The sequence below is a fragment of the Gopherus flavomarginatus genome, chromosome 2, assembly GCF_025201925.1.
Source record: "Gopherus flavomarginatus isolate rGopFla2 chromosome 2, rGopFla2.mat.asm, whole genome shotgun sequence".
NCBI lineage: Eukaryota > Metazoa > Chordata > Testudines > Testudinidae > Gopherus > Gopherus flavomarginatus.
Window position 1 is genome coordinate 144,567,852 of NC_066618.1, and position 24,759 is coordinate 144,592,610.

Consider the following 24,759-nt stretch of genomic DNA (forward strand, 5'->3'; position numbering starts at 1 on the left):
TATGCCTACCTTCATGCCTCCAACTTCCATCCCGGGCACATCACACGATCTATTGTCTACAGCCAAGCACTGAGGTACAACCGCATCTGCTCTAACCCCTCAGACAGAGACCAACACCTACAAAATCTCCACCAAGCATTCTCAAAACTACAATACCCGCACGAGGAAATAAAGAAACAGATCAACAAAGCCAGACGTGTACCCAGAAGCCTCCTACTGCAAGACAAACCCAAGAAAGAAACCAACAGGACTCCACTGGCCATCACATACAGTCCCCAGCTAAAACTCCTCCAACGCATCATCAGGGATCTACAACCCATCCTGGACAATGATCCCACACTTTCACAGGCCTTGGGTGGCAGGCCAGTCCTCGCCCACAGACAACCTGAAACATATTCTCACCAGTAACTGCACACCGCACCATAGTAACTCTAGCTCAGGAACCAATCGACGCAACAAACCTTGATGCCAACTCTGCCCACATATCTACACCAGCGACACCATCGCAGGACCTAACCAGATCAGCCACACCATCACCGGTTCATTCACCTGCACATCCACCAATGTAATATACACCATCATATGCCAACAATGCCCCTCTGCTATGTACATCAGCCAAACTGGACAGTCTCTACGGAAAAGGATAAATGGACACAAATCAGATATTAGGAATGGCAATATACAAAAACCTGTAGGAGAACTCTTCAACTTCCCTGGCCAAACTATAGCAGACCTTAATGTGGCCATCCTGCAGCAAAAAAAACTTCAGGACTAGACTTCAAAGAGAAACTGCTGAGCTTCAGTTCATCTGCAAATTTGACACCATCAGCTCAGGATTAAACAAAGACTGTGAATGGCTTGCCAATTACAGAACCAGTTTCTCCTCCCTTGGTTTTCACACCTCAACTGCTAGAACAGGGCCTCATCCTCCCTGATTGAACTAACCTCATTATCTCTAGCTTGCTTGCATATATATACCTGCTTCTGGAAATTTCCACTACATGCATCTGACAAAGTGGGTATTCACCTACGAAAACTCATGCTCCAAAACCTCTGTTAGTCTGTAAGGTGCCACAGGATTCTTTGCAGCTTTTATCTCTGTGAAGAAATGTATGTGAATTGTTTTTAGTTTCAAGTCTTTGAAATTTATCCTCTAGCTGCCTATCAGAAAGAAAGTGTCTTCAAGCTGAAAAAACCACATTAGTTGTAGTAATGGATCCCAAATTAATTAATTGGAAGAAAAAATATCTAATTTTGACTAAGGGTGTGATTCAATGCCCTTTTAAGGCAATGGAAATCTACTGCTGAGCACAATGGGCATTGGATCAGCCTGTAAGTCCCTGCTAGTATCAGGCAGTCTGTTGGGGGAAGAAAAAGGGAGGGAGGAAAATTACAGCAAAACCAATATAAAACTGTAGGTTCTGCAATTCTTACGTGTTTTGGTCACCTTTGCCTAGTCTGTGACTTGGGCAACACAAATGCACAGGAGTGAGACAGGCCCCACCACTCATCTGTCCCTGGCCCCCATATCCGGCTTTCACAGCGGGAGGTGCGGTGGTGGGGTCATAATATGCTTCCGGTATAGGCCACAGGCAAATTCCTATCTCTGACCCTGAGCCTGAGGGGCAAGCAGGGAATAAACTGTGCTTCATATGAATATCTCTAAGGCACAATGCCTGTCACTTCTGTTTCTGGACTGGGGCAGTTTATGCACCATCGCTGCTCAAGGCTGCACCTAAAAGGAACAATCTAGCTATACATGTTTACATTTATTATTACATTTTTTAAGATGTAATTCTCCACCTACTTCTTTCTGTAAACTACTAACTCAATAAACAGACCAACTGGAAATCTGATCAGAGTATTTTTAGATATAGATGTTTACACATCAATCTTGGAAAACTGCAATGAAAATTTAGCATGTCAGGCACAAAATCTACTCACCAATACTTCTCATAATGACCATGCTACTGAAAAAAACAACCTTCCTGCCTTCATAATATTTTACTCATCTGTAAAAACTAAATAAAAACAAACAAAATACCCTAAACCTAGCACAGGACAAGAATGAAGGAGCACATACAATTTTGCAAGAGAGGTATAAATGTATATCAAGAAAACAAATTTTTGCTATAAAGACATGCAAATCTCACTCAGTTGCATCAATTATATGCACCTTGCTATGCTGCATCCTTCTTCATTGTATATGCTTTTCGATATAAGCTAAGGCTAAATGTTGTTAGCTAGACAATGAAATATAGCAGCAAAACATATTCTCTTAATAGGTCCATACCTTGAGTATGCATTCAGTGTTTTATATAGTTTAATTTAATACAAAGATATATTGTTAAAACAGATTGATTTTTTTAGCAAGTACACATTTTGCACTGAATTCTATTGACAGTCACTACATGAAATAACTCATTGCTTCATTTGTGCATGCACCCCACAAAACTACCGCTTTTGCCACAAACACGTTGGTGCATTCTGATGCAGCACAGCTTACAAGTTATTATCAGGATTTCAGCAGACCAAGAATAGGCCTATAGTATGAAAGTTTTAACAATGTTTGCAACAGTGCTTGCAATATTGAAATATAATTGCCTAGACTTCTCAGGGATTCAGTTGCCATTGCATTTAACCCTATATGGTAAACAACATCCTCAATATTTTGGTATCCCGTCACCTAGTATTTTGAAGATACTATATTTAAGATACTAGCAAAGCAAACTTTATTTCTGTCTATAATGATGTCCTTTCCTTACAACTAGAAAACTTAGATAAAACGTTTACAATACCAGAAGAAAATGCAGGTATCATGACAGTACTTCTGCAGGATGCTGGTAGATGAAATGAGCATTTAGCTCTCCACCACCCTTTTCTTTAAAGAAATACTTGTAGATTGTTTGGCTGCATATAAAAGTATCCAGGCAGAAAATACCATGATTCTCTCTGTCTAACTACCATGTAAATTAGGCCAGAGGCTTATTTTGCTTGGCAGAGAAGTACAGCTCCACATCATGGGTAACCTGTGCTTCAACTCTTCCCCTTCCTGACCCCTCCCATAGTTGCTTAACCTCTCCTTGTAACAAGGGGATGTAAGGGAAGGGGAAGCCCAATTTATGAGGCAACCATAGCTTATAGTTACAGTGTTCTCTCTAGCATCTCTCCTGTGATTCATCAGAGGGCATCCCCAGAATAAAGGGCTGATGCAGGTTCATTGGACTGCCCCTAATTCTGCTGGTCTCAAAAGTCAACAAAAGAGTGGCAGGCCAATAATGATGAGGTGATGTAAAGGTTGCAAAGAAAATGAGGAGAATGGCAATCCCCGCCCACCAAGGTTTAAAATGGATGGGCAGCAAAATCTAAGAGTCAGTAGGGTGTCTGCTTCCAAGCTGCATGTTTCCATTCCATTCTCTCCTCGTGAATATAACCACATTTCTTCTGTGAACCTGAACACAGAACCTGTGATGATTAGGGTCCAGACAACCATGGGGAGAACAGGGGATCTGAACCGCAAAGAACAAGCAATTGAATCAACTGATTGTATACAATTTTACTATACTATACAAGTGTATCAAGTAATGTCTTTTATGAAAGTCTGTGACTGGTGATTGCTATCATTGTGAAATGTCTCCATTAACACTATATGAAGAATTATGGATACTCACTGATATGCTTCAGAAGTCCGTGACCAAACAAAGGGAGAAACAGGTTCTCCCCCAAACAGGAGGGAAGATAGCTATCTACCAATCTCCAATGTAAACTAAGCATTATGGAATCAAAACAATGGAAGTTCCAAAACGGGGGATGGAAAGTCAATAAGAAGGGAAGAACAGCGTGAGGTTACTTTTGACTCAGGAGACAAAACAAAGAGTTTGGGAAAATATAAGCGGAAGCAAAAAATCCATTTGGACATCCATTTCCTGAGGAAACAAAGAAACAATCATTTTTTTTTCTGTGAGGATTGGTCCTGTCTGCAACAGCCAGTCATGCTGGAGAATGCTGACAACTTGGTAGGAGTAAAAAAAGACTCTGTTAGGCAAAGGTATATCTTGCTGGAATTAAGTTCTAGACACTACTTACTTTTGTTTTGTTTGTAATCCTTTCACATCTCTCTGACTTTTGCTTGAAAATAGGTAAATCTAAGTTCTTTGCTAATAAAACTTCATTCTTAGTTTCACTACTGTGGCAGGGCAGCGGTAAAACCCCTTTAAAGTCCTGCCAAAATGCTGGCGACAGCCTGCTCTCTGGCCAGTAGGCCAGGGGTAGAGATGCAGGTACTCAGCAGGATGCCCAGCTGCAAGCCCTAATGCGGACTGGCTCAGAATAAGGTGCTGGGCTAAGTAGTGACAGCTGGGCTGGGGCAGGAGAAGGCTGTAAAAACCCTGGGCAAACCTCAGTGGGGAGGCTAGCCTGGGAGGAGAGAGGAGGGCAGTATCTCTGTCTCCTTGCCAATAAGGAAGCCTCAAGGGCCAGGAGACCCTGAGGAGGGTCTGTGTGGCACTAACTGTTGGGGGTATCTGAGCACTGCACGAGCACTGTAAATAAAGACACTGGGATGATTCAACAAAAGAGGGAGTGAACACTCTTTAGTAAACCAGCCTAAACACAGGGTGCAGGCACAAAAGTGGGAGAGCCTGTGCTTACCCCGTGACAACTACAAACAAACAATCTCAGTGCTGTGTATTAAGATGGGGTGTATAATCCCAGCTGAGCTAACAAGCTATTGTGTGTACTGGCTTCTTGGAGGCAGAGATTTTCGTGTTACCTCTGTGAGTGTCTAGTAAGAGAGGCTAGGCACTGCAGGGGAGATGGCCATGGGAGACGAAGGACTCGAAAGGTTATTGGGGTCATCCTTCAAGGAGTGTCTGGACTGGTGGAAGCCAGAGTGCGACCACTGTGCTGTCAGAATGCTCCTGGTGTCAGAGCTCTGAGCCAAAGCTGCACAGCACAGAGGCTCCCAGAGTTACAGGGCAGATGTTGACAGAACCCCTTACTGCTCTGGGTGAACCACTAAAGGGTCCAGTGAACATAGTAGGAGAATAGGAAGCCTGAACACCAAAGCATAACTAATTGAATCACCTGATTGTATACAGTACAGCTGTAATACATAAGTGTATTGAGGAAGGTCTTTTATGAAAGCTTGTAATGTTCTGAATTTGATGGTGATAGGGAGCTATGTATACAGATTATGAATGTATGCATGTATAGATAGTTGAAATTGTAACTGTGGTGCAACTACAGCATCACCTCTCAACTCTGAGGCAGGGAAAGGCATCCCCAAAACTAGTAGTTTAACCAAAACCAACTTCAAGTACCCATTCATTGTCCAGCCATGAAGAGATAATGATGGATCATTTGAGTTAATGAGAAAAAAACTGAAACAATTTGAGACTGAAAAGAAAACTGCAGTCTTGCCCTTGGTCTACACTACAAACTTATGTCAGTATAACTATATCACTCTGGAAAATCCACACCCCTGGGTGACACAGTTATATTGACCTAGCCCCTTATGTAGACAGTACTAAGTCATGGGAAGGGCTTCCCTCAGCAACGTCACTACTGCCTCTCAGGGCAGTGGAGTACCTATGCTGACAGGAGCTGTTCTCCGGTCGGCGTGGGGAGCGTCTTCACTAAGTTCTACAGTGGTGCAGTGCAGCTGCACTGATGCAGCACTGTAAGCATAGACAAGACCTCAGAAATCTAAGAGATGAGGGAATTTCCCTCACCATGCATCAGAGACTGAGAGAGTGTACCCTTTAAAAGCAGACTTGTTGCTGAGATTTTTTTTTATCCAGAAATGGAGGGCCAGGACCTAAGCACAGGGCTGTCTGTGGAATACTGGAACCCCTCTAGGACAGAGGGCATGCTGGGAAACTGTCCAGACGTAATAGGTAACTTGTATTGGAAATGGAAATTTAGTTAATATAGAAGTGTAAAGCCTGAGGTTGTGTCTATGCTTATTTTCTGTGTAACACATCTATGTTTTTTTCCCTTACTATTTTACCTTTGAAACTATGACTTTTCTATTAAATTAATTTTTTGTTTATTTTTACCCCAAACAGGTTTCTGTTGTGGAGACTGTGCGGTATGTTTGTGCCAAAGTGAACCAAAAACATTAGGAGTAACTTTCATTTCTTCAGGGGTGATGAACCAGAGGGAAAAAGTCCAAATGTCTGATAGGTAAGAACTCAGGATGGACAGATCTGGGGAGACTCAGGCCTGAAAGGGCTGTTGATGTCAACGTGTGAGGAGTAACTAGGCTAGTGGCAACTAGGATGAGACCTTTATGCTTTTAGGCTGGCTACTGGTGTCAGGGTACTGACACACAGCAGTACATCATTAAGGCACCCAAGGTAACAGAGCAGACAGTGACAGAACCCTGAACTAGTCTCGGTGATCCCCAAGACATCCCAGAAGCCAACACCTGTCATAAACAGATAGCTAAGGGTTAATGTCTCTTTCACCTGAAGCACCTGACCAGAGGACCAATCAGGAAACCGGATTTTTTCAACTTTGGGTGGAGGGAATTGAGTGTCTAAGTCTTTTGTGTGTCTGCCTGCTTTTTTTGAGCTTTGGAGAAGTACTTTCTACTTTCTAGTCTTCTGTTTCTAAGTGTAAGGACAAAGAGATCAAATAGTAAGTTCTATGGTTTCTTTTCTTTGGTATTTGCATAAATATAAGTGCTGGAGTGCTTTGATTTGTATTCTTTTTGAATAAGGCTGTTTATTCAATATTCTTTTAAGCAATCGACCCTGTATTGTATCATCTTAATACAGAGAGACCATTTGTATTTTTCTTTCTTTTTATATAAAGCTTTTTTTTAAGACCGGTTGAAGTTTTTCTTTACTTCAGGGAAATTGAGTCTGTACTCACCAGGGAATTGGTGGGAGGAAGAAATCGGGGAGATCTGTGTGTTGGATTGCTAGCCTGACTTTGCATTCCCTCTAGGGGAATAGGAAAGTGCTATTTGTTTCCAGGATTGGAAACAGAGAGGGGGAGTCCCTCTGTGTAGTTTCACAGAGCTTGTGTCTGTGTATCTCTTCAGGAGCACCTGGAGGGGGGAAGGGAAAAAGGATTATTTCCCTTTGTTGTGAGACTCAAGGGATTTGGGTCTTGGGGTCCCAGGGAAGGTTTTTCAGGGGGACCAGAGTGCCCCAAAACACTCTAATTTTTTGGGTGGTGGCAGCAGGTACCAGGTCCAAGCTGGTAACTAAGCTTGGAGGGTTTCATGCTAACCCCCATATTTTGGACGCTAAGGTCCAAATCTGGGACTAAGGTTATGATATGGTGGTAGCGGTGGGATATAGACAGAATCCAGAAGCCAGTAGGAATATTATATTTTTCTTTTCTCTGCTAAGGGCTTTTTAGCAGAGAGAAACAGTTTGGTTTTAAAAGGGAACCAGAGAGAATTTTTTTTTCTCTGCTCTCTCTGGCAGTTTGTGGCTTGCATGTTAAGCAAGAAGCCATTACCAAACTGTTAAGGGTCTTTTGTCATGCAATAGCCCTCCCATTAGGAGGCAAGTACCAGCACTTATATGCATGCAAATAAAGTGGTTTTTCTGGTTTCCCTTCATTGAACATTAGCTAGAGAGAGAAAGGGAAAAAAGGCACTGTTGCTAGGCAGACTCCAGGAGGCAACAGAGAACCTGCAGTTCAGAAAATAAACACCGGAGGGCACCCCAACCCAAGAAAACAGGAACCATGACTTCTAAGGCAAAAATTGAGGCCGAAGAGCAACTCAAAGAAGCTGATCACAGGCGACAACTGGAAATAAAACAAAAAGAGATGGAGATGAAAGAAAAGGAAGAAAGCATCAAACTGGCAGCCTTCCAAAGAGAACAGGCAGCCCAAGAGGCAGCACACAAAAGAAAACTAGAAGAAGAAGAGGTGGCCTACCGAAGGAAACAAGCAGAAGAAGAGTTGGCCCACCACCGAGAAATGGAAAAACAACAAAAAGAAATGGAAAAACAACAAAAAGAGAATGAAGAGAAGGAAAAACAGAGAAAACATGAACTGGAGTTGGCAAAAGCTGGGCTGCATGTGCCAGCCAACCCTAACAACCCGGCGCCAATTATTGCTCCACAGCACAGGAAATTTCCCACCTACAAGGCAGGTGATGACACCGAGGCCTTCTTGGAAAATTTTGAAAGAGCCTGTCTTGGGTACAACATCCCCGAAGACCAGTACATGGTAGAATTGAGGTCACAGCTCAGTGGACCTTTAGCAGAGGTGGCAGCTGAAATGCCTAAGCAGCAAATGAATGACTATAAACTTTTTCAAACCAAGGCCAGATACCGAATGGGGATAACCCCAGATCATGCCCGTCGGCGCTTCAGAACCCAAAAGTGGAAACCAGAGGTGTCATTTCCCAAACACGCCTACTACATTGCAAAAAACTATGAGGCCTGGATAACAGGAAACAACATTCAAACCTTGGAAGAACTGAACCTCCTCATACAAATGGAGCAGTTCTTGGATGGTGTTCCTGAAGACATCACACGGTACATACAAGATGGAAATCCCAAAGATATCGCTGAGGCAGGGGAGATTGGAGCCAAATGGATGGAACTGGCAGAAAGCAAGAAAGCTACTGTCAAGGGGAACGATTACCCCAGGGGGCACACAGACCATAAACCCTACAACCGAGGACAGCCAAAGACCCCACATACCACCCAAGTAAAGCCACAGATACCCTACCCTTCAACCTCACCAGTCTCCAGTAACTCACCTCGGCCCAGTGACCCATCAGATGGAAGATGCTTTAAGTGTAATGAACTGGGACATATCAAGGCCAACTGTCCAAAGAACACCATGCGAGTGCAATTCATTACACCACCATCACACCAAAGATCCCCAGGCCCGGATGCCTCTCAAATACCCTTGGAGCGAAGGGAAAATTTGAGAGTGGGCGGAAAGAAGGTTACTGCGTGGAAAGACACGGGGGCACAAGTGTTAGCTATCCACCAATCCTTCGTTGACCCCAAATTCATCAACCCAAAGGCCAAAGTTACAATTTACCCCTTCATGTCACAAGCTGTAGACTTGCCTACAGCTCAACTGCCTGTCCAGTACAAAGGCTGGTCAGGAATGTGGACTTTTGCAGTCTATGACAATTATCCTATCCCCATGCTACTGGGGGAAGACTTGGCCAACCAGGTGAGGCGGGCCAAGAGAGTGGGAATGGTTACACGTAGCCAAACCAGGCAAGCTTCCAGACCCATTCCTGTTCCTGAACCGTCCACAGAGGCCCCGTCTGTGTTACCAGAGACCCAGACAGAGGTAGTGGACCCGGATTCCATGCCTACCACTGAAACAGCCACAGCATCTCCAGTCCCAGGCCCGGAACTGGAACAGCAACCAGCACCAGCAAGTGCAACCACATCTTCAAACTCAACGCCAGAGGGCGCCAGCGAGCCAAAACTGGCAGAAGCAAAAGACAGCCATACCCAAAAGGCTCAGCCAGAGCCTGAAATACCCTCAGGTGCACCAGCGGAGAGCGGTTCACCAGCAATGGAAACAACCCCATCACCTACATCGCTTCCAGAGGGACCAAGCCCAAGTCCACAGTCTGAGGAAGAACTGGTGACCCCAGCCTCAAGGGAACAGTTCCAGGCTGAGCAGGAAGCAGATGACAGCCTTCAGAAAGCTTGGGCGGCGGCACGGAGCACCCCACCGCCTCTCAGCTCTTCTAATCGATCCCGGTTTGTTATAGACCAAGGACTTTTATACAAGAAAATTCTTTCTGGTGGACTCCGGGAAAAATGGCAGCCGCAAAAACAGTTGGTGGTTCCAACTAAGTACCGGGGGAAGCTCTTAAGCTTAGCCCATGATCATCCCAGTGGCCATGCTGGGGTGAACAGAACCAAAGACCGGTTGGGGAAGTCCTTCCACTGGGAGGGGATGGGCAAGGACGTTGCCAAGTATGCCCGGTCTTGTGAGGTATGCCAAAGAGTGGGAAAGCCTCAAGACCAGGTCAAGGCCCCTCTCCAGCCACTCCCCATAATTGAGGTTCCATTTCAGCGAGTAGCTGTGGATATTCTGGGCCCTTTCCCAAAAAAGACGCCCAGAGGAACGCAGTACGTACTGACTTTAGTGGACTTTGCTACCCGATGGCCGGAAGCAGTAGCTCTAGGCAACACCAGGGCTAACACTGTGTGCCTGGCCTTAACAGACATCTTTGCCAGGGTAGGTTGGCCCTCCGACATCCTTACAGATTCAGGGTCTAATTTCCTGGCAGGGACCATGGAAAAACTGTGGGAAACTCATGGGGTGAATCACTTGGTTGCCACCCCGTACCACCATCAAACCAATGGCCTGGTGGAAAGGTTCAATGGAACTTTGGGGGCCATAATACGAAAATTCATCAACGAATTCTCCAATAATTGGGACCTAGTGTTGCAGCAGTTGCTGTTTGCCTACAGGGCTGTACCACATCCCAGTTTAGGGTTTTCACCATTTGAACTTTTGTATGGTCACGAGGTTAAGGGGCCATTACAGTTGGTGAAGCAGCAATGGGAGGGGTTTACGCCTTCTCCAGGAACTAACATTCTGGACTTTGTAAGCAATCTGCAAAGCACCCTCCGACACTCTTTAGCCCTTGCTAGAGAGAATCTAAAGGATGCTCAGGAAGAGCAAAAGGCCTGGTATGACAGACATGCCAGAGAACGTTCTTTCAAGGTAGGAGACCAGGTTATGGTCTTGAAGGTGCAACAGGCCCATAAGATGGAAGCATCATGGGAAGGGCCATTCACGGTCCAAGAGCGCCTGGGAGCTCTAAACTACCTCATAGCATTTCCCAATTCCTCACTAAAGCCTAAAGTGTATCATGTTAATTCTCTCAAGCCTTTCTATTCCAGAGACTTACAGGTTTGTCAGTTTACAGTCCAGGGAGAGGATGCTGAGTGGCCTGACGGTGTCTACTACGACGGAAAAAAAGACGGTGGCGTGGAAGAGGTGAACCTCTCAACCACCCTGAAACGTCTGCAGCGGCAACAAATCAAGGAGCTGTGCACTAGCTTCGCCCCATTGTTCTCAGCCACCCCAGGACGGACTGAACGGGCATACCACTCCATTGATACAGGTAATGCTCACCCAATCAGAACCCCACCCTACCGGGTGTCTCCTCATGCCCAAGCTGCTATAGAACGGGAGATCCAGAACATGCTACAGATGGGTATAATCCGCTCATCTACCAGTGCATGGGCATCTCCAGTGGTTCTGGTACCCAAACCAGATGGGGAAATACGCTTTTGCGTGGACTACCGTAAGCTAAATGCGGTAACTCGTCCGGACAACTATCCAATGCCACGCACCGATGAGCTATTGGAGAAGTTGGGACGTGCCCAGTTCATCTCTACAATAGACTTAACCAAGGGGTACTGGCAAGTACCGCTAGATGAACCTGCCAAGGAGAGGTCAGCATTCGTCACCCATGCGGGGGTGTATGAATTCAATGTCCTTCCTTTCGGCCTTCGAAATGCACCCGCCACCTTCCAGAGACTGGTAGATGGTCTACTAGCTGGACTGGGAGATTTTGCAGTTGCCTACCTCGATGATGTGGCCATTTTTTCAGACTCCTGGCCCGAACACCTACTACACCTGGAAAAGGTCTTTGAGCGCATCAGGCAGGCAGGACTAACTGTTAAGGCCAAAAAATGTCAAATAGGCCAAAACAGAGTGACTTACCTGGGGCACCAGGTGGGTCGAGGAACCATAAACCCCCTACAGGCCAAGGTGGATGCTATCCAAAAGTGGCCTGTCCCACGGTCCAAGAAGCAGGTCCAATCCTTCTTAGGCTTGGCCGGATACTACAGGCGATTTGTACCACACTACAGCCAAATCGCTGCCCCATTGACCGACCTGACCAAAAAGACCCAGCCAAATGCCGTTCAGTGGACTAATGAGTGTCAAAAGGCCTTTACCCAGCTTAAGGCAATGCTCATGTCTGACCCTGTGCTCAGGGCCCCGGACTTTAACAAGCCATTCCTAGTAACCACAGATGCATCTGAGCGTGGTATAGGAGCAGTGCTCATGCAGGAAGCAACAGATCACAACTTCCATCCTGTCGTGTTTCTCAGCAAGAAACTGTCTGAGAGGGAAAGTCACTGGTCAGTCAGTGAAAAGGAATGCTATGCCATTGTGTACGCCCTGGAAAAGCTACGCCCATATGTTTGGGGACGGCGGTTCCAACTACAAACTGACCATGCGGCACTAAAGTGGCTTCATACTGCCAAGGGGAACAACAAGAAACTTCTTCGTTGGAGTTTAGCTCTCCAAGATTTTGATTTTAAAATTCAACACATCACAGGAGCTTCTAATAAAGTTGCTGATGCACTCTCCCGTGAGAGTTTCCCAGAATTCAGTAGTTAAAAAGTGTTCTTAAAATGTAAAAGTCTGTTAGTTATATACTTAGTAGTATATGTAAAGGTGCATGTGTTGTATTAATCTGTTTATTTTCAAGTTCTAGAAGGAAATCGCCGCCAGTGAGCTTCCCCACTGTCTGCAATTTGGGGGGCGTGTCATAAACAGATAGCTAAGGGTTAATGTCTCTTTCACCTGAAGCACCTGACCAGAGGACCAATCAGGAAACCGGATTTTTTCAACTTTGGGTGGAGGGAATTGAGTGTCTAAGTCTTTTGTGTGTCTGCCTGCTTTCTCTGAGCTTTGGAGAAGTACTTTCTACTTTCTAGTCTTCTGTTTCTAAGTGTAAGGACAAAGAGATCAAATAGTAAGTTCTATGGTTTCTTTTCTTTGGTATTTGCATAAATATAAGTGCTGGAGTGCTTTGATTTGTATTCTTTTTGAATAAGGCTGTTTATTCAATATTCTTTTAAGCAATCGACCCTGTATTGTATCATCTTAATACAGAGAGACCATTTGTATTTTTCTTTCTTTTTATATAAAGCTTTTTTTTAAGACCGGTTGAAGTTTTTCTTTACTTCAGGGAAATTGAGTCTGTACTCACCAGGGAATTGGTGGGAGGAAGAAATCGGGGAGATCTGTGTGTTGGATTGCTAGCCTGACTTTGCATTCCCTCTGGGGGAATAGGAAAGTGCTATTTGTTTCCAGGATTGGAAACAGAGAGGGGGAGTCCCTCTGTGTAGTTTCACAGAGCTTACTAGGATGAGACCTTTATGCTTTTAGGCTGGCTACTGGTGTCAGGGTACTGACACACAGCAGTACAGCATTAAGGCACCGAAGGTAACAGAGCAGACAGTGACAGAACCCTGAACTAGTCTCGGTGATCCCCAAGACATCCCAGAAGCCAACACCAAATTCTGACACTCTGGGTTGGTAAAGCTCAGAACCATTATGGAGATGGTGCTCTTGGGCTTTCAAAATGGATTCTTTCCCACCTTCCTGCTCAGATGAAAAAAATGCATTATGGAGGTTCCTGATAACAACTCCTCAGTTAAGTGTTGAATTCTAAAGTGAGGCATATATTTCTGTTTTTCCTCTAAAAGTAGGTGGTCAACTGATGTGACATTTAAATGAATAGTAGGAAGTATTTCTGCTTATGCTGAGCTGCAATTTGTTCTTCACAATGCTACTTTTCCTTGTTGTCCAATGTGTCGAGAAATATCGTCTATATGAACAATGTACATTAAGAGAGAGGTGGTTCCTGACTAAATTTGGCACAATAGGCACTTTGTCTAAAACAAATTGTTGAGTCATTTTTAGGTGTTATTCACATTATAACTAACAGTTTGTGTTCTGTGCACTCAAACCTGATTACTGGGGACTGGGTGCATGCAAATATGACTGATGGACACACATACAACCTTCTCTGTCAGGGAAATCTACATTTTTGTCAGATTTTATCTCACAACAGATTCATGCATGCTGCAGATGAATGAGGATCCATGTGCAGCTGCTGAGAGAGAAAATGTTCTCCACCAGTAGCTATACTTTTATCACCCCACAGGTCCACAACCTCAAGAGCAGATTAAGCATTAAAAAATTAGGAAATTAATACACACAACACTTCATTATGAGGTAATTAGGTTTGCTACTCACACAGCATACCTGACACAAACCCACAAAGGAAAAGTCATGACAAGTCACCTAATGATACATAACCTCTACTCCTCCCTCCACAAAGATACACCTCACCATTACTACAATGAACATACATTATAAACCACACACCGCTGCCTTAACTCTGCTCTCTCTGAGGAGGCCAGTGTTCCATCATCCGCTCTAACCTCCCTGCTGCATAGAGCCTTTAGCAAAATATCTTCATCCAGTGCAACCAACTACTACAGCTAAGATCCATAACTATTAATGTTGGGAAAGAAATAGTTAGGTAATGGGGCGGAAGAAAGACAAATGGTGGCCAAATTAAGGTTGTGGCGAGTGGTGTGTGTAGTATGATAGTTGCCATAATGCTAAGGTGTATGTTGTGGATGGAGGAGTAAAAGTTTGTTGTGTACTAGTACACAAAGAGAATTATATATTTTTGTACTAACATTTTAATCTGAACTCTCCAATCAGTTTCTAAAGAAAATGTAAGTAATGGATACAGAACAAAAAGATAAACAGTATCCTCTGAATATCCAAGTAATTTTTGAATTTAGGATTAGATGTATTATTGGCCAACATGTTTTCCCCATTCTTTCTATCATAGTAAATTAACAGGAAGTAAGAGACAGAGAGAGTCACAGTCAAGAAGAATGACACCTGTTAGCAAAATCAAAAGCCATGAAGATATTACTTAACTCCACAGAACTGAAATTTGACCTGAAAAATGTTTCTAACATGTGGAACAAGTCCTCAGGGGAAGTGTGTTTAAGAGTCTGGTGCATTAATCTTTGGAGTCACTGTGCTGGCTCACATCCCAAATGAGCTAAAAATTACAGTAACGTATGTGTAGTTTAAGGGTGAAATCTCTTTCTTTTCTTCTCCTCTCCCTGAAGTTAAAACACATTTCTATCATGCATGCAATTTTCTACACTGTGTTTGTATAGAATATTAACTCACAATGTTTACAAAGCTCTTAAATTAAAAAGCTTATACATCTCTTGCCAAAGGCAAGACAGAAAGACAGGGAGAAAGATCTGTGAATAGAAGGATAATCCTACTTTATGGACATCATATTTTACAGCTTGATAAAATAGTATTGTTTTTTCTTACACCAGAATCATTAGCTAGTGTAACGTATCCAGTAGGGTATTTTAAGGGCTTTAGTCAGCCTGTTATCCTTTGTATTGATCCTCTTAACTGTTTCCTGGAATAAATATATTGCCTGTGTTTGGGATAAAAGCACTGCAGCCTCTTAGGAGGTAATGACATTCATCCTGATTGTCTGGGACATGTGTCCGTGTCTAATGCCTTTGTCAATCAAGGTCTGAAGCATGCTAGACTGTGCCACTAGCATCCTACCTCCTCCTCCTCCTCATGCATTCCAACTTCCCACTGAAGTCTGTTTTCAGGGCCTAGGTCACCAATGGTGGTTGTCAACTAAGCATTATTTTTCAGACAGCTTTGGAGAAGAATGCATGACCATTTCACTGGCTTCTTCTGGACATGTTGCACACAGTTTTGTACTTCCCCCTGTTCTTTGTACACAAGCTTTGCTGAGCACTTTTGTTTTGGAAATTAATGGCTAGATATCTGTCCTCAGTTTGGGACTCCTCCCTCATCCCTCTTTTTTGGAGCACATCTTGTTCTTCTGTAGTCTTTGCATCACAGTGGACAAATAAGTCTAATCAATGAGCGGTTTAATTGTATGGAAGTCCTGTGAAAGTTTTAGTTGTGCCAAAATTGAGTTCTCAAGAAAACCAGATGCAGAGCAGCAAAAGCAACTTTATTTAATCAAAACTAGTATGTTAAATAATTCTAGCCTATGTTTTGTAGCACTCAGCAGCATGTCGGTAAATGTATTAAGTGGCATCAACAAGCTATTTTTCTTCCACTCTGTTTTTCATCTTCCCACATGCACAACTTATCTCTCTTACCATCTTTCCCTTTCTTTGAGTACCTTTGGGGAATATAATAATGATGCGCGAATGTGCCAAACACAAGAAATGGAAGTACAACAAAGACTGGTGAATATACACAGCTTAAAATAATAGTAGAAAAGATTCACATTTTTGTGTTAATTATTCCCAGGAAATCTAAAGTGAAGGAAATAATAATACTTAGGGTATTATTAGTTGCTAGTTAAAAAGTAGCACTGTTAAAACCAGGGTAAAAACACAATTCTTGAAAGGAGAAACAAAAACCTCAAGGATCAGAGCAATACACTGAAGAATACCTGGTAGAATTAGAAGAACGTGACTAGATTCTTTTAAATTTTGTTTTGAGCTTGAATTTCTTGAGATTCTCTTTCTCCAATAGAAAAGTTGGTCCAACAAAAGATGTTACTTTGTCGCTCTTGTGATTCTCTTTAACCGTAAACTGAATGCTTTGACATTGGTGTCAACAGGAGGTAAAATATCCATAGGAGCTATTTCCAAGGATACCTCAAAGAAAAAAAACCAAAAAACCCGCTCATGGAATATAGTTCTTAAATCTCCTGGAGAAAATGTGAAATGGTCATCCACAGAGGAAATGGTAAGTTTTAGCCCAGGGATTGGCAACCTTTGGCCCGCGGCCCGCCAGGACACGCACCCTGGTGGGTCAGGCCAATTTGTTTACCTGCCACATCCACAGGTTCGGCCAATCACAGCTCCCACTGGCTGAGGTTTGCTGCTCTAGGCCAATGGCAGCTGCGGGAAGCAGCAGCCAGCACATGCCTTGGCCTGCGCCACTTCCCACAGCCCCCATTGGCACAGAGCGGCAAACCGTAGCCAGTGGGAGTTGCGATCAGCTGAACCTGAGGACACAGGAGGTAAACAAACCAGCCCAGCCTGCCAGGGTGCTTACCCTGGTGGATCGCATGCCAAAGGTTGCCGATCCCTGTTTTAGCATAAGTGGAGTTGCATGCTCTGTTAGTAACATATGTCACTCATAGAGAAGACCTTGACTGACATGGTCATTCTTCAGCATGACCTCTTTTTGACACCACAAAGCAGAAATCAGTCAAGTATAATAATACATTTGGATTATGTAGTGGAGGGTGTAAGTAAATGGTCTGAGGTATAATTGTAAGTAAGACTTTCAAGACTCTCTATACTTGCTTGCATAATGTAAATAGAATTTATCTTTAGTAAAATTCCATTTTTCTTGTAACAATTCTTGCAGAGTTCTTAAGGTTTAAATATTGAGCTACAAAGGTTTAGGGTCATTTGACATTTCAAGACTGTAGTACAATATAATAGGCCAGATCAAGAATTTACTCAGTCCATTTCAATGGGCAGCACTCAGCTGTGCTGTCTCAGCAGCTGACTGAGCAGGGAGTTGTAAAAGATTCAAAGTTCCCTCCCTGCTCTAATGTGGAAGTAATCTAAGATACTTATATAGTCTCTATTGCCTTAGTATCTGAGCACCTCACATTTTTTAACATATTTATCCTCACAACACCCCTATAAGCAGGAGAGTACTATTATCCCCATTTTACAGATGGGGAACTGAAGAACAGAAAGAGGTGACTTGTTCAAGGTCACAGAAGGAAGTTGATGCAGAAGAAAGAATTAGATGCAGATCTTCTAAATCGTATGCTATTGTCAACCAGCCTCCATACCAACAGCCAATTATGAGCCCTAATAAACAGGCTTGGCTTTAGCTTTAGCTTAGGTCAGTAAGGAATGTTCTTATGCCAAATTTATATAAGACGTTTAAATGGAAATGTTCACACAAGAGAGTTTCACCATTGTAATTAAATTGATTTCTTAATGGAAACCAAACAGGATAGTCTCTATTCAAAAGAATAAATGGACACAAATCAGACATCAAGAATTGTAACATTCAAAAACCAGTAGGAGAGCACTTCAATCTCTTTGGACACTCAACAACAGACTTAAAGGTGGCAATTCTTCAACAACAACAACAACAACAAAAAACCTTCAAAAACAGACTTCAACGAGAAACTACAGGACTGGAATTAATTTGCAAAGTGGACACCATCAAATTAGGCCTGAATAAAGACTGGGAGTGGCTGGGTCACTACAAAAAAGAATTTTCCCTCTGCTGATACTCACACCTTCTTGTCAACTATTGGAAATGGGCGACGTCCACCTTGATTGCATTGGCCTAGTTGGCACAACAAAAGTAATTTTCCCTCTCTTGATATTCACTCCTTTGTGTAAACTGTTGAGAATAGGCCACTTCCATCTTAATTGAATTGGCCTCATTAGCATTGTTCTCCCACTTGGTAATGCAACTCCCATCTTTTAATGTGCTGTAATATATATACCTGCTTACTGTATTTTTCAGCCCATGCTGATGAACTGGGGTTTAGCTCAGAAAAGCTTATCCCAAATACATTTGTTAGTCTCTATAGTGCCACAAGGACTCCTTGTTGTTTTTGCTGATACAGACTAACACGGCTACCACTCTGAAACCTAAGAGGACACAGTTACGTGGGTGCAAATTTCTCTGTAGTCAAGGCTGTCATAAACAGATAGTTAAGGGTTAATGTCTCTTTTACCTGTAAAGGGTTAACAAACAGGGAACCAAACACTTGACCAGGGGACCAATCAGGAGACAAGATACTTTCAAATCTTGGTGGAGGGAAGCCTTTGTTTGTGTTTTTTTGGGTTTTGCTTTGTTCTCTCTGGGCTCTGAGAGTGACCACACGTATCTACAGGCTCTCTAATCTTCTATTCCAATTTTGTAAGTACAAAGGTAGAAAGGCGGTATAGTCTTTTTATTTGTTTTTCTTTATTTGCAAATGTGTATCTGGCTGGTAGAGGTATAATGTGTATTTGGCTAAAAGTATTTTAAATTGTATTTCTGCTGGAGGAGGCTGTTTCTCCAATTTCTAGAAGCTTAGAAGCTGACAGACCCTGTAATATTCCATCTTGAATTTACAGTGATTTTCTTTATTCTTTTTTTCTTTTATTAAAAGTTTTGCTTTTAAGACCTGTCTGATTTTTCCCTTTGTTGAGGCTCAAGGGAATTGAGCTGTACTTAACAGGGAAGGAGAAGGGTGGAATCCCTTTGTTTTAGATTCACGGAGTTTGAATCTGTAGTGCCTCTGGGTGAGGGGAAAAGGAGGCGGGGAAGGTAACATTCCTCTCTGTGTGGTGATTCAAGGAGTTTGAATCACGGTGATCTCCTAGTGTATCCAGGGCGGGAAAGAGCTGAGGGGAAGAAAGGAGGGGGAAGGGAAATGGTTTATTCCCCTTTGTTGTGAGACTCAAGGAATTTGGGTCTTGGGGTCCCCAGGGAAGGTTTTGGGGGAGACCAGAGTTTATCAGGCACTCTACTCTAAGTCCTGATTGGTGGCAGCACTACAGGATCTAAGCTGGTAATTAAGCTTAGGGGAATTCATGCTAGTACCCATATTTTGGACGCTAAGGTTCAGAATTGGGAATTATACTATGACAAAGGCTTTAAACTGTAAGTTCTGCAGAGTGTAGACTGTGTTTTCATGACCTGTGGATGTACAGCACTGAACATTATGGGGCCCTGATCAGGACCCATAGGTGATACTAATAATAAAAATGAATAATAAATCAAAAATATAGTGCTCTGCCCTTTCTGTAGTGTGTTGTGCTCTGTGGCTGACCTCTGCATGGAAACAAAGGGATGCTGTACCCCCTTGTTCAAAAGCCACAATCCTGCCTAATGTGATCATAAACATCAAAAACATGAAGAACAAAATCACACCACCGAAAACTACAAAGACTCAAGTACTCACCCCATTTCAGCTTACTTAAAAATGCAGCGCTAGTGGTAATATAGGCACATTAATAGTTGTACTCATTTTATATCGATATCCTCTCTCTAAAATAGAAATACAACTATGACTGTGCCTGTACCATTAGCACTGCATTTTTAAGTGAGCTGAAATGGGGTGAGCACTTAAGTCTTTGTAGCATACATGTGTCTTTATAGCAATACCGTGATTATAAATTATTCTTGTTAATAAGTATCATATATTACTGTTATGCAGCATGATTTAACATGTAAAAATATGTATTTGTATATATATATATATATATACACATACACACACACAAATTTTATAAGTTCTACAGTATTCATTTGGTTTGTGACCTAGTATCAAGTGCTATTTGTCCCTCCCCTCCCCTGTGCCCCAGTGAATTGTAAATACATTTTTGTAAAATCATTCTTCAAAGATTTTGATACCACAAAATCTAAGTGCTGTCTGCAAACTAGGGGTAAGTATATTGCTCTACACAAAATAGAAGTGACCATATGTTATAAATCATAGGGACAGCCAGTTTGGCACACATGACACATCCTTATGCTTGGAAGTACCTGCACCTCCCTTCTTTGTATCGGCACATTTTAATATCATTATTATTGTACTCTCAGTAAAAGAACCAGTCTAGAGATGCTGCAAATGAGTGATTTCTTATGAGGAATGCTTGAAGCCATTGCAATTTTATTGCATTATTGAAAAACACAAAATGAGGCCACTTCTCTCATACATTGGTTACATTCGTTTTCAGAAATATTATCTCACAAATATTTTGCTTTATAATTTAAACTTCTAAACTAATATTTTCAAAAACAACAATAATTGACCTATGATTATGAATGTTGGTGTATTGTTGCCACCCAGTTCCAACCAGCCAGTCATTTTAAAGTACAATTTCTTTGTAATCTGAATATTTAACTTTTCTTCCTGACATGTTCAGAGACATTGGTTCAAGAATAAATGCATTTCCCCTGCATCAATTTCTGTATTTCAAATTAGCGTCAAGAGTCAGATTTTCATAACACAAATTTCAGCATTTTTAATAGATACAAGACAAACTGTTAGTGTGAAAAAGATATATTCTATCATTGTACTAGTCTCAGTAAATTGCTAATACTGCACACTGCATATTTTTAATGAAGTTCATCAAGTATGTCTGCATATCGGTTTCATATTTCTCATACCATTGAATGAATGATTAAAGTTATTTGTGGAGTAATACGCTCAAGAAAATATACTAGTAACTTCAATGGGCTTTTGATCATGCCCTATACAGCAAGATATCTGTATTGTACAGTCAATCTATAGAGTTTTCCAGCTTATCAATATTGTATAATTCTGATTTATAACACTTATTTTTATATAAACAAAGACAGTGTTTTGATGTGGAGTTTAATTAGCAGAGATGGTTCCAAATCAAAAGACTGGATTCAAAATTTCCCAAATATTAGGAAAGTTGGAATCTGAAAATCGTAACTCAGCTGTCTACCTGTCATGAACTATAGAACAAGCAAGTACAAATGTCAAAAAGTATTTTAAAAGCATTTCTTGATTCTTCAAAAAGTTCCACCAATAATACCAGAATTCATTTTTTTAAATGCTATGTTGCTGTAATATATGTATTAATTTATTTGTTCTATAACCATTCATATCCACTGATAATTTAATTACCTTAAAATGTCATTAGTTATAATATGATGGTGGTGGTGGGGCGTCTATTACCCTAGGATTCCCTATATATCAGTCACATCCAGGTGCCACATCAAGCTGATACAGGTTAATTCTGCTAGCATAACCTGGGATCTAAAAATAAATCTCTTCAGTTTCTCCTTTTTTCAAGAGCACCAGTAATAAATATTCTATACTCAGAATATAGATGATCATTTGCTGAAGATGTGAAGCAAGGCAGAAAAGAGTCCAGTTCAATTTTCCACAGCAGTACTACTAAGAGTAATACGTAAATAAATAATAATACTTAAAAACTTATAGAGCATATTTTTGTAATCAAAGCATGTTATAAACCTTAAGCTTCAATAGTAGTTGGCCGTGGTTAAGTTTCCACTTGAGGCAGGAGTCTGGCATTCCTCTGCCTTGATGAAAACTAAATTATTTGCCTGAAAATTTTGCATATATTATTTTACCAAGGAAAATAGTTTTATTTATTTAATTATTTACATATTTATTTATTTATTTGAGGGTAGCTAAGCAAATGCCTTAAGACATAAACATTAAAAAATGTGAAACCTGTTTGAATTTTTGAAAGTCTAACTTAAAAAAAAAACAAAAAAAAATCCACCGTTGATCAAATATTTCAAATTTGTTTTATTCTCTTCATTGACAATTATTTTTTATTCTCTTCAACTTTGACAACTTCTAAAAGTGTGATGGTTTAATTTTTGAGTTATTTGATACCATACTTCTGAGAAGTCCAGAACTGGAGTCTTCGAATTGTAAATTGCATAGCACTGAGTTCAACCTATCTGTAGTTACAAGCAGTGTACTTTTTAGAGTCGGTATTCACAACAAACAGCTAGCTATACAAGATTTAAGATGTCTCTAGCCAAAGACTCCACGAAACTTTAAGAATTGTGACAGGGACCTTGTGGGTTTCAGTAACAGTTGCATGGACTCCTGGGGAGTTTATGAGATTCTCTCTCTTTCTCTCCCCTCCAGTTTTTATCAAATTCATCTACATTTAATTTTTGTATATCATTATTTTATATATTAAGTTATAAGCTAAGAGAATGGCCAGATAAAATCTTCATTAAGATAGAGTAGAAGAAAGACTTGAAGAAAAGTGACCTTTTGTAAAGTTGTAAAGAATAGAAATGATTGAAAATCTGGAAGTTCTGAATTAAGATTTTACAAAGACTGTCAAACAGTTCATATTCTCCTGCTTTATCACTGACTATCCTACATTTAAATTAAAAACACCTTAAAGCCACACATTACACCTTTTTCTTCATTTTCCAGTATCTTAATTTTCCCATAGAATAATAACAAACTCAGCATACTGGTGTTATCAGAACTACCTGCCTTTCTCCAATTTTCTCTGCAATCCCATATTTCCAAGATAGTAAAGAAGTCATAATATTTTCACATCTTATCATCTACATAAAGCCTTGAAACCGCTTAAGTTTATAAGGCCAATCCTCATCAAGGCTTCAGAAATTAACAATGTCAAATCTACTCTCATCCAGTTTCTGAGTACAAAGACCACTACAACAATCTTATTCTCGTTCCTGATATGGAATGACTTTCAAACATCCATACGCAACCAAATCTCCACTATGAGCCATCCATTGGCTACATAATGGCTCCAGTTTATAGAGTATCTCATTCTCCAAAATGAATTAGATTGAGCATTGCCTTAGAATGACAAAATAAAGTAGAAATATAGATGGCAAAAATGAGAATTATAGTTAACACAGATGTGATCTGATAGCATTTGGATGGTGCATAATGTGGCGGGGTACAGAGATGAGAAAGTTTGGGTAACCTTAACTCTGAATTTCCATTTTTTTTCTTAAGTTTTTTTTTAAATACAATCTACTTATAAACAATCTTACTCTATAATGCCTACATGAATACAATTCTAAAAAAAATCAGATATCAAACACATCATAATGCTTGGCCAAACGAATACGGATATGCTGTCACCTTTATAACAAACTGAATTCAATTTTCTTTCTAAAGGATCTGATACATCTATGCGCACGCGCGCGCACACAAGCGCACACACACCTGTATCTAGTTGTCTAAATTCAATATTGGAAAGATTTCATTCTCAACCCTCTAAATCAGAAGATGACCCCTCTCCACTGGAAGCTACATGAGCAACTTGAAGTATTACAAGCCTCATGAATGTATTTCTTGGTACCCTGGATCAGTTTTGCTGGATAAAAGTTAGCAAGCTCTTGTTATTGTTTTAACAAGTTCATCAAGAAATGATGTAGGGAGGGAATTCTCCCTCTCTGAAATCTTTGTGTTTCTTTATATTTTATATTGTGGCAGCAGAATGGACTGTGAAATTCCTGGATCCAGCCATCATAGGAATGGATTAGAGACCACCTCTGCAAATCCCAGACTAGGGAATGTGGGGGGGGGCACCACAATAGTGGATTCCGGGTGGCATTGCTGCCCACAGGCAACATGGCTTAGACTCCTCAAATATAGGGCCGCCTAAAATACACCCATAGTTGCCGGAAACCTCAGGGCAAGAAAAGATGATATAACACCACCTTAATCCCCCTCCCCTGGATGGGAGGTTTGTGCTACACCTCTTAAAGACACTGCACAAAATCTCATGTTTCTATTTGAGTCTACAGGTTTCTCATCTTGAAACATGTCCAGGAGAATTAGAACCCATTGTTCCTGATAAAAATACTTTGTTTTATAATCACCAATCTCCAGATTCAGATACTCTTACCCCACAACACAGTGAATTTACTCCTCCAGCAGTTGAGCATATGGAAAGCAACATACACACAATCACATACATTCACATGTAACATGCCTACTGTGAATATATATGAATATAAAGTGTCTCTGAATTTATTTCATGTCATACAATTTCAAAAGTATTATTTTTTTTCTGTCATAAATAATAGTTGTGATCTCTTTGCTCCATAGCAAAATTTTACTGGCTTATGAGGATTTGTTTTTGGAGGGGATGAGAAAAGAAAAACAATAATTATTAAATTCACCTGAAGTGAATACTGTATTAAATTAAACAGCCGTGTTATTAAAGATAAAAAATCATGTTAAACAAAACGTCTGTCATGAAACATAGACAAGTTAATGGGGTTCAGGAAATTCAAGCAATATTAAACACTCCTCTTGGTAGACATTTCTTACTCTTTCTAATGAGCTATTTGAATTTCTTATTCTTATTTTATGCTTTTATGTATTTTTTTGGCGGGTGGGGGAAGCATAAATGATGCACAGAGCTTAAACTTGATCATTTCAGATCATTCTACTCC

General features: G+C 41.2%; 1 protein-coding gene across 5 annotated transcripts in view; it reads right to left on the bottom strand.

Moving 5' to 3' along the window:
- The window catches only part of CDH18 (cadherin 18), a 1,010,793-nt gene that overhangs the window by 226,754 nt on the left and 759,280 nt on the right, over positions 1-24,759 (bottom strand). The window lies entirely within an intron of this gene.